Here is a 14,731-nt window from a genome sequence, read left to right as displayed (position 1 = left end):
CTCTCCAGACACTCCCGCGTTTTCCCCTGACACGCCTGCGTTTTTTAGCCAACGCCGGGAAATCGCTGAGTTGCCGCCCAGAAACGCCCCTTTCCTGTCAATCATTTACCGAACACCAGTGCGACTGAAAAGTGCCGCAGATGCTACAGCAAAACAGCTACGTTTTTAGTAAAATAACTAAGCGCATGCGTTCTGCGTACCATGCAGATGCGCAGTTAGCGACTAATTGCAGTATAGCGAAAATCGGCAACGAGCAAACAACTCGAAATGACCCCCAATATGTGTCTGTCTCGATCACACTCCGTGTAACATATGCGCTGTTGGGGCATGTATAGTTGCAAAAAATTGGGAACCAACTGCAGGGGCGGACGAATGGCAGCTGCCTCAGCATTCAGCTTCATGGGGAGCCTGGCAGCTTGAGAGTTTTTGACTAAACATTTGTGATGATCCGCAACAAGATACAACCTTGTTTGTGCCTGGATGACACAGTTACACACAAAATGAACACACGAGGGGGGTTAATTCTTTAAAGAAAACCAAATACCTATGATTACTCGGGTAGATTCACCATAATACAGGGTTGGTGTTGCTCCCCAGAGTCAGAAAACCAAATATTCTAGAAAGAGAAAAGAAGACTCTATCTTGGGGGCACTCTTTGAAATATAAATAGGGCCAGATATACCCTTAGGTATCATTAAAATATAACCTTTAATTGTATCTTTAAAATTAATAGGAATTTGAAAAGGAAAAATATATAAACACACACACAGGTTTATTCATATACACCTTGGGATCACTTGTCTATCACAAGGAGTTCAAAGAACACTGATTGCTCACTATGGAGCTTATTGGTTCAGAGAACACTGATTGCTCACCGAGGAGCTTGTTTTAATTATTTTTATTTTTATTCAGATTTTTTTATAACCAATTATGATCTCTCACTGTTTAAACAACCATATCATGAATAGGTATTGATTTACCGAACGTCAGCTCCTATATTCTCAAACACATGTATAATTATAAAAATTCAAAATTTGCCCAAATGGTATATACACAGTGTTGAGAGATGCAGAATGCCCATCATATTTATATGGTATCTTATGCGCTCATTAGTAGCCCGACATAAATAGTTGGTATAAAGAGAAAAAGGAAAGAGTAAAAAAGATGATCAGTATGCCATGGTACATTGCTTCTACTGTCTCACCGTCATGAGCTCAAGGTTTTTGTTAGCTCAGCGGCCGGTAGATGAGAGGGCAGCGACCTTGAAATTTCTGACCAGAAAGAGGATAAGTGGCCGTACTGCTTTCCCTGTTAGTGCGGATGGAATGTCTCGATATCCTAGGACATTGCAGGACACTGCACCGCAATCCAGGGATGAGTGTTAACCGAAATTGAGTACAATTCCTGCCTGTTTAATTTTCAGGTAATTGCAGGGAGATGATAGGGAGTGGTTCAATGTTAAACCAGTGCCGTGCACATTCTCACATAGAAATGCATTTATCAAAAAAGCCGTTCTCCACACAGGCTATTAGCAAAGTACTTTCCCAAATTTATTTTCAGGTATACTTTATCGGTATACTAATATTGTTAGGCTCTCTTAACATAATTCATTATTTTCTCTAACATTTGACCATAGGTCACTGAACAATATGTGTTGGGCTAAAAAGTAGCAGCAAACCCAGCTAGAATGAAAAGTTTTTATGACCGCAAACCCAGTCCAGCCGCTGAGATCTCTTTTCGTCATGTACTCTGGTCACTAGGACCGGTGCAGCGGACGGCAAATATGAAAACAGCAGCGCTTCGGGTATTACTGGCCGGAAAAAAGATTAGTAGCTGTGCTGCTTTCCACGTTAGAGCGGTTGCAGCGCCTTGATATCATAGGACAGAGCAAGGACGCTGCACCACAATCCGTGGATGAGAGCTAGCTGAAAATAGGAAGATTACCGTTCTAAAGGCAGCAGGACTTCTGGACAGGGCAGCGTAGGTTGGTTGTAGGACCAGTGATTCTAACTTTCACAAGGCGACATTGCCATGCTGATTCCAGCCGTGCCAAAACGCGTTTTCACCCGTAGGCTTGCTCACTTCACTGCACTATCTGGCATCACGTTAAAAAAAATCTGAATAAAAATAATTAAAACAAGCTCCTCGGTGAGCAATCAGTGTTCTCTGAACCAATAAGCTCCATAGTGAGCAATCAGTGTTCTTTGAACTCCTTGTGATAGACAAGTGATCCCAAGGTGTATATGAATAAACCTGTGTGTGTGTTTATATATTTTTCCTTTTCAAATTCCTATTAATTTTAAAGATACAATTAAAGGTTATATTTTAATGATACCTAAGGGTATATCTGGCCCTATTTATATTTCAAAGAGTGCCCCCAAGATAGAGTCTTCTTTTCTCTTTCTAGAGTTTTTGACTAAGTCAGCTCAGCAGGCATGAATGCTGTGTGCTGACCAGCTGAGGAGTGATGGGTGTTCGAGAGAAGAGGTTCAATTTGGTGCCGCACAGGACTATTTTGGTAATCTTCATAATGGGCTCTTATAAAGTTTGTCCCTTGTAAACCAACAGTGCATGTACATAGAAGATGCCTGAGATAGGTATCCAAGGAATTGATTTTGTTGGTGGTGCACCCAGAGTCAGTGATACATATCAAGGTTTCAAGAGGAAAAAGAAAGACTCTGTGTTGGGGCACTCTTTAAAATAAAACTTAACTTTTAATTAGTATGCGTTAAAATTTAAGGTACACAAACAGACACACATATAATACTGAGGGAGGTTATGGGTTAAACCTTCCTCTTATGATATCACGAATCTGTAACCCAATTTAGGAAAACAAATGGCAGATTCTAAAATGTCAAAAACTAGGAGTAACACATTCTCCAAGCATTTTAGGTGTCAGTGGCACCAAAGGTGAAAATATCAAAAATCAAAATTCCAAATAACCGAAAATTCAAATATGTAACACAGTGGCATCTATTATGGAAAATAGGACTGAGAATTAGTCAAATTTAGGATATCAACTGTGATAATGTCTCCTGGTAAAGATTAATTGGCCATTTAAAGAGCTATGAACATCAAAATGAAATAAGTTATATGCTGATCTCTGTCAAATAGTTTGTCATGAAGATAGATAAATGAATGAAGAGGGTAGGGGTCAAATGTTGCTTCACCACTTCTGCTGTTCACACAGGTTCAGGGGTGTTATATTACTGCACCCAATATTCCCTAGTGGCCTCCCATCTAGGTACTAATGGAGCTGCTCACTGCTTAGCTTCCAAGATCAGGCGAGATTGGGCGTGGCCAGTGAGATATGACAGTAATATCCCAAGAGTTGTGAATGAGAGAGTGTTTGGTTATTGACGCCCACCAGAGGAAAGGCACCTCTGCTGTCCAATATTAATCAACAGATTCTCTGTTACTTTGAGCATTGCAGAGAGATAATAGGCTGGCATTTGGATGAGAGAGTGCCAGAAAGAAGTGGATACATGAGAAAGTATAGGTTCGGGACCCGTATTCTGCTGTCCACTGTCATATACTGATATAGCGGACAGTGGATGAGAGAGGCGGGTTGCCTTTGCCCATAGAAAATCGCTAGGATGGAAGGTTATGAACACAGTGAATATAGATGACACAATAATAACAATATGATATTACTGTCAAATCATGAAGCTATAGATAGATGTTCAAATACAGTATATCCACTTAGGCAAAGTGATTACTGGTAGAGAGATTCACTGTACGTGATGTATACTGTAACTGAGAAGCATAAGTAAGCTAATATAGGTATTAAGTGAATGACAGCTGTTTAAATAAATATCTCACAGTATATGGTGATTCCTAAGAGAAATGGATGTTCAGCTGGTAATACACAAATAAATGCATGATTGCTTAAAAAGGGGAAAAGGAAAACCGGAGCAACAAAAATGACAAGGAAAAATATTAGATTTTGTCAGCTCAATAAATGGACCACAATAAATTGAAAATTCAAAATAGCAAATAATTTAACAGGCCAAAATGGACATGTATACAATACCAGAAGGTGCGTGGGCTGAACCGTGCACTGTTCAGCTCCACATTACACAGACGGCCGTTTCACCTGGAGGTGGCTTGTTCACAAAAAATTGGGAACCAACTGCAGGGGCGGACGAATGGCAGCTGCTTCAGCATTCAGCTTCATGGGGAGCCTGGCAGCTTGAGAGTTTTTGACTAAGTCAGCTCAGCAGGCATGAATGCTGTGTGCTGACCAGCTGAGGGGTGATGGGTGTTGCAGGCTGCTGATGTGATATGTGCTGCTGGGTGATGTGTGCTGTGCTGAGAGAGGGGTTCTGTATGATGGGTGTTAGATTAGTATTGCTATGGGTTAGGGGGGATGAGTGCTGCTGCCTGCTGCTGTGAGCTGTGCTGCTGGGTGCTGCGCTGGGAGAGGGTTTCTGATGAGGGGTGCTGGGTGAGGGTTTTGGATTAGGATTGTTATGGGTGAGGGGTGACAGGTGTTGCTGGCTGCTGCCGTGATCTATGCTGCTGGGTGATGGGTGCTATGCTGGGAAAAGGGTGCTAGGTCAGAGGCAGAACTAGCGCCGGTGCTAGGGGGCACCAACCATAATCTTGCCTAGAGCATCATATTGGTTAGGGCTGGCTCTGAGTATGATTATTAAGGGCTACCATGACTGTGATTAAGGGTTGCTGTGACTGTGATTAAGGGCTCTGGGATACTCTGTTACACACATTTGGGGCTAAATGTAATAGCCTCCAAGTTGCCGGAGGATGGCAAAATCAGGTTGATTTCTCCTTGTAAGTGATTGCTGCCAGAGGCGACTGGCACGGGGGGGGGAAGGGTGCCATGTGCCCCCCGTGCCATGCTACAGCTAAGGGTCACAGGCCAGCCGTCCCCTTCCACTACACCAGCGGTGGCCACCCGACGGCTCTCGAGCCGCATGCGGCTCTTTTTATCTCCGCATGTGGCTCGTAAGCTCCCACGGCGCCTCCCTCTGCCCTAGTCTGCAGTGCCCGGTGCTGGCCCGTGAGCCAATCAGAGCTCGCGGACCGGCAGCCAATCAGGAGTCTTAGCTGCCGGTCCGCGAACTCTGATTGGCACATGGACCAGCGCCTACTTAGAGAGAATCAACACCGCCGGAGAGTGGAGACTGAGGGGCAGGGGAGGCGCACGCTGTGCTCTCCTTCCTTCACAAGCAGCAGACTGAGCAGAGCAGCAGCGCGGCGGTGAGCAGCACTTGGGGGTGGCGCATTGTGGGGACATTTGTATCTTACACTGGGGGCATATCTGGCACTGGGGACATATCTGGTGCTGGAGGCATATCTGTCACTGGGGGGACATGTGTTTCTGGCACTGGGGGCATATCTGGCACTGGGGAGACGTGTATCTGGCACTGGTGGCAAATCTGGCACTGGGGGGACATGTGTTTATGGCACTGGGGCATATCTGGCACTGGGGGGACGTGTATCTGGCACTGGGGGCATATCTGGCAATGGGGGGACGTGTATCTGGCACTGGGGGCATATCTGGCACTGGGGGGATGTGTATCTGGCACTGGGGGCATATCTGGCACTGGGGAGACATGTAGCTGACAGTGGGGGCATATTTGGCACTGGGGGCATATCTGGCACTGGGGGGACATGTGTATCTTACACCGGGGCATATCTGGCACTGGGGAGATTTGTATCTGACAGTGGGGGCATATCTAGTACTGTTGAGATTTGTATCTGGCAGTGGGGGCATATCTGGCACTATGGGGACATATATGTATCTGGCACTGTGGAGGATATATGTATCTGGCACTGTGGAGGAATATATGTATCTGGCACTGTGGAGGAATATATATGTCTGGCACTGTGGGGACATATATGTATCTGGCACTGTGGGGGCATATATGTATCTGGCACTGTGGAGGAATATACGTATCTGGCACTGTGGAGGAATATATATGTCTGGCACTGTGGGGACATATATGTATCTGGCACTGTGGAGGAATATATGTATCTGGCACTGTGGAGGAATATATATGTCTGGCACTGTGGGGACATATATGTATCTGGCACTGTGGGGGCATATATGTATCTGGCACTGTGGAGGAATATACGTATCTGGCACTGTGGAGGAATATATATGTCTGGCACTGTGGGGACATATATGTATCTGGCACTGTGGGGGCATATATGTATTTGGCACTGTGGAGGCACCCATTTTTTGGTGTTTTTATATGTATGTGGCACTGTACAGGGGCTTTATTTGTATGTGGCACTGTACAACATGACTAAAAATGGGGTTATGACACAAGGTCATACTCCTACAAACGTCAAACCGAAAGGTGTGCGCATAAAAATGGGGTGTGGCTTTGTGACAACTATGCCACGCCCCCATTTTTGCTTGCACGCCTTTGGCGCGCGCATGATATGACTCTTAACCTTGACTACAGATCTTTTCTGGCTCTTTACCACTGACTGGTTGGTCACCACTGCACTACACAGCTCTGCTGAAGCCGTGCGCGGCCGCACTGACAAATTTATAATAAAGTATCTTTAGGATAATTTACACCAGGCCTAATTTTTTTCTTATTAATAAATATTTTTTAAACAAAAAAAACCCTTCATTTAAGATGGCGCCATTACTTATGGGCCAGTGCTCTGGACTTGCCCCCATGCTTAAAGCTGCCAGCCAGCCCCTGATTGCTGCTTTATAAAAATGGACAGACACACAAAGTGTCACACCTCAGGCAACTCTGATGCTATTACATTTATCCCTTAGTGTCACCAGTGAACTAGGGCTGTGGGCTGCAGCGGGATACTGTGTCACACACAATCACTATCATCAGTGAACTAAGACTGTGGGATGCAGCACTATCTGTGACTGTGTTAGTGTCTGTCATCATCATTTCCTCATCATCATCATCATCATCATCATCAGTGAAGGTCTGTGGGCTGCAGTTTAAGGGCTGTGGGCTACTGTGTCAGTATCACCATCGAACTAGGGCTATGGGTCAGTGTCATCAGTGAAGGGCTGTGGGCTGCAGTGTGACTGTCAGTGAAGATTAAGGGCTGCAGCCCTGTGACTGTGTCAGTGTTAGTAAAATCATCATTATTATAACAAAATAATAATTATGTTTAGGACAGGTTCACACACTGTACAGGTCCCACTATTACTTACTGCAGTGTTAAAAGAATACAATGTGTGTTGTTGTTGTTGTTGTTCAGGGCAAGCACTGTACTTAAAAATAGCATTCAGTACAGGTGCCATCATTACTTACTGCAGTGTTAAAAAGAAAAAAAATGTGTGCATTGTTGTTCAGGCACTGTACTTAAAAACTAATGCTCATTAGGTGCCTGACATTTCTGACACTGTATTCACAAAGAACCATCCTTCCACCATTTCTGCACCCTCTGAACATGTGGGGATGTGCAGCAAAAGTAAAGATGGTGACATATAACTTGAGGCTGCTACCATGGAAATGCAACAGGATAAAGGGCATATTTGTGTATCTGACACTAATGAGGATGTTGTTTGTGTAAGTCAGCTGCCAATGGCAGCAGTTCTTGCCCATGATATAGTCTTATGCATGGGCATAAGACTATAACATCCACCTCTCATGTGTAAATTATTTTTACCCAAATCCTGACATTTGTCAAGCCATCTGTACCATTTGTGAAGCCACAGTAAGTAGGCACATTCACCATCTAGGAACCTCCTCCCTGTTACATCATTTGGAGTTAGTTTCTGCAAAATATTTGCAAATATCTGTAAAATTTGCTAAAATAATTGCTAGCAGTCCACCATCAGCTATCTCCCAGCTCTCAGCTAAATCCCAGCACATGCAATCTCCACGGTCAATACCTACATTATCAATCTCATTAATGATCAGTGGTAGTCCTGCAAACAATTTGCAACAGCTAACGGACTCCTCCCCTATCCAGGATTCACCAGAAGTATTCTTGCATGCTAGGGCTGCTACTGCTGCAGTGGTGAATCTTCATCCCAGAGGGGGACCAAGAAGACTAGTAGTTACAAACAACAATTGACTATTAAACAATCAGATACTCAACGCAGACACAATAGCTGTACTCAATGCAGTGAAGACAATTGAGGGTTTGTGTGACCCTGCTACTAAATTCCATCTTGGTTCCATTTTACCAGAATAGCAATTCCTTGCCTATTCTGGAAGGTAAAAAAAAACCCTAATGCTTGGCCGAGAAAATGCCACAGTACCCACTATCCACTTCGCAACAGATATGCGGACAAGCAGTAGTGGTCAAACTAAAGATTACATGACTGACAGCCCACTGGCTGGGTGTATCGCCTTCAGCAGCAGTATGTAACAAAAAATGCCAGCTCATTCACAGGCAGACTACTCTCTGTGTTACTGGCTTCACTAAGTGGCACACCGGCGATCAACCTGATAGAAAAACTCAGGAATGTCATAGCAAAATGGCTTACACTGCTAGCGCTCTCCTAAGGATTTGTAATTACAGGTAGAGTATCCCTTATCCAAAATCTACAATCACACATTTTTTGTTCCCCTACTGAGACAATGACACAAATATATATATATATCATAGATGTGCGGGGGGAACTTTTCATGTTTTGTGTTTTGGTTTCGGTTCTAATTCCACTTTCGTGTTTTGGTTTTGGATCTGGATGATTTTTGAAAAAAACATAAAAACAGCTAAAATCACAGAATTTGGGGGTAATTTTGCTCCTATGGTACCTCAATAACAATCCATCCTCTGAAGCATATAGAGTGTTGAATTCCACCTCGTTACCACCTCTTGCTTCAGTTGATGGCGGGGCAGGTTCAGGAGTGTTTGCTGGTGCTCCAGTCTTCGGCACGCAGTGACAGAATGCCGAAAGTGGCCCGCAATTTTTCGGGCCACCGATAGCATCTCCTGCACACCCGTGTCATTTTTCAAAAAATTCTGCACCACCAAATTAATTGTATGTGCAAAACATGGGACATGCTGGAATTTGCCCAGATGTAATGCACGCACAATATTGGTGGCGTTGTCCGATATCACAAATCCCCAGGAGAGTCCACTTAGGGTAAGCCATTCTGTGATGATGTTCCTTAGTTTCCGTAAGAGGTTGTCATTTGCGAGATGCTGCTACTGGTGCCGCTGCTGTTGTTGCTCCGGGAGGCCAGACACCTGGGCTGTTACAGTCATATAGTCCTTAGTCTGCCCTGTTCCACTTGTCCACATGTCCGTGGTTAAGTGGACACTGGATACAACTGCATTTTGTAGGACACTGGTGACTCTTTTATGACGTCTGTGTACATTCTCGGTATCGTCTGCCTAGAGAAGTGGAACCTAGATGGGATTTTTTGATACCGGGGACACAGTACCTCAAACAATTCTCTAAGTCCCACTGAACTAATGGCGGATACTGGACGCATGTCTAATACCAACATAGCTGTCAAGGCCTCAGTTATCCGCTTTGCAAAAGGATAACTGCTGTCATATTTCATCTTCCTCACAAAGGACTGTTGGACAGTCAATTGCTTACTGGAAGTAGTACAAGTGGTCTTCCGACTTCCCCTCTGGGATGACGAACCACTCCCAGCAGCAACAACAGCAGCAGCAGCAACAGCAGGCGTACCACTCAAGGATCCTATGGAGGAATCCCGGTTTGGAGAAGACTCCTCAGTCTTGACAGTGACATGGCCTGCAGGACTACTGACGTTCCTGACTGAGGAGGAAGTTGATGTTGAGGGAGTTGGTGGTGTGGCTTGCAGGAGCTTGGGTACAGGAGGAAAAAGGGATTTAGGTGTCAGTGAACTGCTTACGCTCTTACCCAAAGTTTCACAACTTGACACTGACTTCTGATGAATGCGCAGCAGGTGACGTATAAAGGAGGATGTTCCTAGGTAGTTAACATCCTTACCCCTACTTATTACAGATTGACAGAGGCAACAGATGGCTTGACACCTGTTGTCCGGATTTGTGGAGAAATAATTCCACATTGAAGAGGTGACTTTTTTGGTAGTTTGCCCAGGCATCACAATGGGCTTATTCATCCCAAGGACAACAGGTCTCTCCCCCGGTACCTGACTTAGACAAACCACATCACCATCAGAATCCTCATCGTCAACTTCCTCCTCAGCGCCAGCAACACCAATATCCTAATCCTGGTGTACTTCAACAGTGACATCTTCAATCTGAATATCAGGAACTAGACTGTGGGTGCTCCTGCCAGCACTTGCAGGGGGCATGCAAATGGTGGAAGGAGCCACCTCTTCCTGTCCAGTGTTGGGAAGGTCAGGCTTCGCAACCGCCGACACACTTGGACTCTCCTTGGGGATTTGTGATACCATCTCAGAACGCACAGTTCTTTTCTGTGCTTTTTCCAGCTTAACTCTTTTAATTTTTCTAGCTGGAGGATAAGGGCTTCCATCCTCATGTGAAGCTGAACCACTAGCCATGAACATAGGTCAGGGCCTCAGCCGTTCTTGCCACTCCGTGTCGTAAATGGCATATTGGCAAGTTTACATTTCTCCTCAGACGATTTTAATTTTTTTTTGGTTCTTTTTACTGAACTTTGGCTTTTTGGATTTTACATGCCCTCTACTATCACATTGGGCATCAGCCTTGGCAGACGATGTTGATGGCATTTCATCATCTATGTCATGGCTAGTGGCAGCAGCTTCAGCACTAGGAGGAAGTGGTTCTTCTTGATCTTTCCCTATTTTATCCTCAAAATTTGTGTTCTCCATTATTTTTTGGGAGTTATATGAGACAACATGCGGCACAGGAATGACTGGAATGACTGATGGACTGGACACTACCACTGGTCTGATGCAGCACAATACAACAACACTGTAAGGGACTTGTGGTTGTTGTTATAATTATTATACGGCAGCGGTGGACATATAGCATCAGCGTATATCATCACTGGAATGACTGATGAGACAGGACACTACCACTGGTCTGATGCAGCAGAACACAACAACACTGTAAGAGACTTGTGGTGGTTGTTGTTATTATTATTTATTATTATATGGAAGCAGTGGACATATAGCAGCAGCGTATCCCACTGCGACTGCCTCGTCACTGGAATGACTGATAATACAGAACACTACCACTGGTCTGATGCAGCACAAACACAGCAACACTGTAAGGGACTTGTTGTTGTTGTTGTTATAAATATTATACGGCAGCAGTGGACATATAGCAGCAGTGTATACCATCACTGGAATGACTGATGAGCAGGACACTACCACTGGTCTGATGCAGCACAACACAACAACACTGTAAGGGACTTGTGGTTGTTGTTTTAATTATCATATGGCAGCAGTGGACATACAGTATAGCAGCAGCGTATATCGTCATTGGAATGACTGATGAAAAGAACACTACCACTGGTCTGATGCAGCACAACACAACAACACTGTAAGGGACTTGTGGTTGTTGTTATAACTATTATACGGCAGCAGTGGACATATAGCAGCAGCGTATATCGTCACTGGAATGACTCATGAACAGGACACTACCACTGGTCTGATGCAGCACAACACAACAACACTGTAAGGGACTTGTGGTTGTTGTTGTTATTATTATTATACGGCAGCAGTGGACATATAGCAGCAGCGTATACCACTGTGACTGCCTCGTCACTGGAATGACTGATGAGACAGAACACTACCACTGTTCTGATGCAGCACAAACACAGCAACACTGTAAGGGACCTGTTGTTGTTGTTATTATACGGCAGCAGTGGACATATAGCAGCAGCGTATACCACTGTGACTGCCTTGTCACTGGAATGACTGATGAGACAGGACACTACCACTGGTCTGATGCAGCACAACACAACACCACTTTATACAGCTACACTGGATATTTGCCAACATTAGACACCAACACTGTGACTGGCTGGACTGATGCAGCACAATACACTGACTACACTGGATTGGACAGCACAACACAGGACCACTTTATGTAGCTACACTGGATATATGGCAGCAGAGGACACCAACACTGTGACTCATGCAGCACAATACACTGACTACACTGGACTGGACAGCACAACACAGCACCACTTTATAAAGCTACACTGGATATATGGCAGCAGAGGACACCAACACTGTGACTGGCTGGACTGATGCAGCACAATACACTGACTACACTGGACTGGACAGCACAACACAGCGCCATGTTATAAAGCTACACTGGATATATGGCAGCAGAGGACACCAACACTGTGACTACACTGGACTGGACTGAGCAGCACAACACAGCACAAGACTCGCCACCCCACTTTCCCGCCCCCACACAGACACTGAACACTGAGGACACGTCTTCTCAATACACTCTCCGAGACTGGAGTGAAAATGGCCGCGACGCGCTGCTCCTTATATGGAATCCAAAGCCCATGAGAATCCGACAGCGGGATGATGACATTTTGCCACATTCGGGTTTCCGAGTCAGGCGGGAAAACCCGAGCCAGGCTCGGAACCGAACTTGGAAGGCAAAGTCCGGTAGGGGTCGGTTCTCAGAGGACCGAATCCACTCATCTCTAATATATATATATATATATATATAATATTTATATATACACATAATATATATATATATATATATATATGTCATTATCTCAGTAGGGGACCCAAAAATGTGGGATTTTGAATTTTGGATAAGGGATACTCAACCTGTACTAAAACTGTGAGAGCATCACAACTGGGTGAATTCGAACACATCCCATGTTTTGCACACATAATACACTTGGTGGTACAGAATTTTTTTTTAATTACTGGGGCATGCAGGAGATGCTGTCTGCGGCCCGAAAAAAATTCTGGCCATTTTCTGCATTAAGCAACTGCATGTAGAAGATTGTAGTGGCTGCACTAACAGTTCAATTTGCATGCCACCATCTGAAGCAAGAGGTGGTAATATCACCCTTTGTATGCCTCAGTAAATAGGGGAACAGCAACAAGCCATCCAAGCATACACAACAAGTCATTACATGTTAGTGCAGGGGTATCTTAGTCCAACACAGTGGAGAATACTTTCTATTTTATTCAACTTACTGAAATCATTTGATCTATCATCCAATAAAGTGAGTTCAGACACTGCCAGTCTGAGTCAGATGATTCCCTTTAATTAAACTACTGGAAAAGCAGCTAGACAAACTGGAGGAAGAGATGAAGGGAACCAATTCTGCTAAGTATGTTGGACTTGTAGGTCTCAGCATGATGGCACCTCTTATATTTGGAATAAGGGCGTGCAGACCAAGGCCTCCCTCCCCCATATACTCTATATTGGGTACATAGTAGACTTGAAGGCTGAGGCTCTTTCAGCTTTTATTAGCTCCATTCCCACCTGCTCTGATTGTTTTTAACTAGCATGAATCTATATGTGGTGTAGCCAGGCTGCTTTGAGGTGGCACATTATAATATTTAATTTAGCACTTTGAATTACTTTTTTTTTACTAATATAACCCTTTTTAGCATTTTAATTAATTCCTCTCACATATGTAACACTCTTTAACACATAGCTTTTGCTTCTTTCTCATTAGCACTTACTAACACCTTAGCCTCTCAATAGTGTGCTGACCTGGGGTCGCTTGTCTTTACTGGCTTGATGGAGTCCCAGACTTAGGGGTCTATTTACTAAGCCTTGGATGGAGATAAAGTCCCAGCCAATCGGCTCCTAACTGCCATGTCATAGGCTGGGTTTGAAAAATGACAGTTAGGAGGTGATTTGCTGGTACTTTATCTCCATCTAATTATCTCCATCCAAGGCTTAGTAAATAGACCCCTTAAACTTAGTGTTAGGGTCACCTGGAAGGTGGTTGGTCGGCCAATGTTTTTTGTTCAAAAAGTATGCTAAGACCTCAATTTTGCTCTATGCTACATTGTAGAGCTTATTATACAGATATGTCCTTATACAGCTTTGCCTGCAATCCTTTCGCATTGTAGGCAAAGAATCCCAGCACAACATGGCATTAGCAGGTTCTTAGCAGGCAGTGGGAGTAAGATGCTCCCGCTACCCTACATATGGAGGAGGACTCTGCTGCAGAGTATGGGCACAGGTAGCGGGCAGGCATGCTCCTGCTACCCATGATTCTATGTGATTTACTCTACGGCGTTCACGGGTGCGTTCAAATTTTAGCAGAACAAAGAACTGCAATGGTGTGGCTTTGCTGCGATAGTGGCAATACCACGTTATGCAGCCCTTTTCAGTAAAGATGTGTGAGGACACTTATTATTCTGATCAGCAGTGCTTGCCACTATAGAGTGTTCATTGGCATTATATTTTCTCTTTCTGTGTGGACCTAGTAATTACAGGTCCTAGTATGATGGCACCACTCATTATATTTGTTAGTAAGGTATGCAGTCCAAACTCCCCCTCCCCCGTATACATTAATAATTTGCAACACATTTTTAAACGGAAATAACCGCCGTGTTTTTGTGCCGCTGCTCTGTTGCTTAGCCAGCCAGCCTTTGGCCAATATTAGTGAAGACTATTATGAGCTAGGAGATGGTCAAAATTGACTGGAAATGATTGGAAATTAATGTTATTGAGGTTATTAATAGTGTAGGAACTGGGCAGTGTCACCAGAGATGGCACTTGTGAGTATCGTATTCTGAATGGAACAGGAGGGATCTGCCCACACAGAGAAAAAAAATAAGATTTTAAACCTACCGGTAAATCTATTTCTCCTAGTCTGTAGAGGATGCTGGGGACTCCGTAAGGACCATGGGGTATAGACGGGCTCCGCAGGAGA

At 44.3% G+C, this 14,731-nt stretch overlaps 1 pseudogene; it reads right to left on the bottom strand.

Moving 5' to 3' along the window:
- Positions 1 to 3,203: 3,203 nt before the first annotated feature.
- On the bottom strand, positions 3,204 to 3,322 carry LOC134967168 (5S ribosomal RNA; annotated as a pseudogene).
- Positions 3,323 to 14,731: the final 11,409 nt, after the last annotated feature.

This window comes from Pseudophryne corroboree, chromosome 10, assembly GCF_028390025.1.
Source record: "Pseudophryne corroboree isolate aPseCor3 chromosome 10, aPseCor3.hap2, whole genome shotgun sequence".
Taxonomy (NCBI): Eukaryota; Metazoa; Chordata; class Amphibia; order Anura; family Myobatrachidae; genus Pseudophryne; species Pseudophryne corroboree.
The sequence above is the reverse complement of the archived record's forward strand: the minus strand, read 5'-3'. Positions and strand labels throughout refer to the sequence as shown.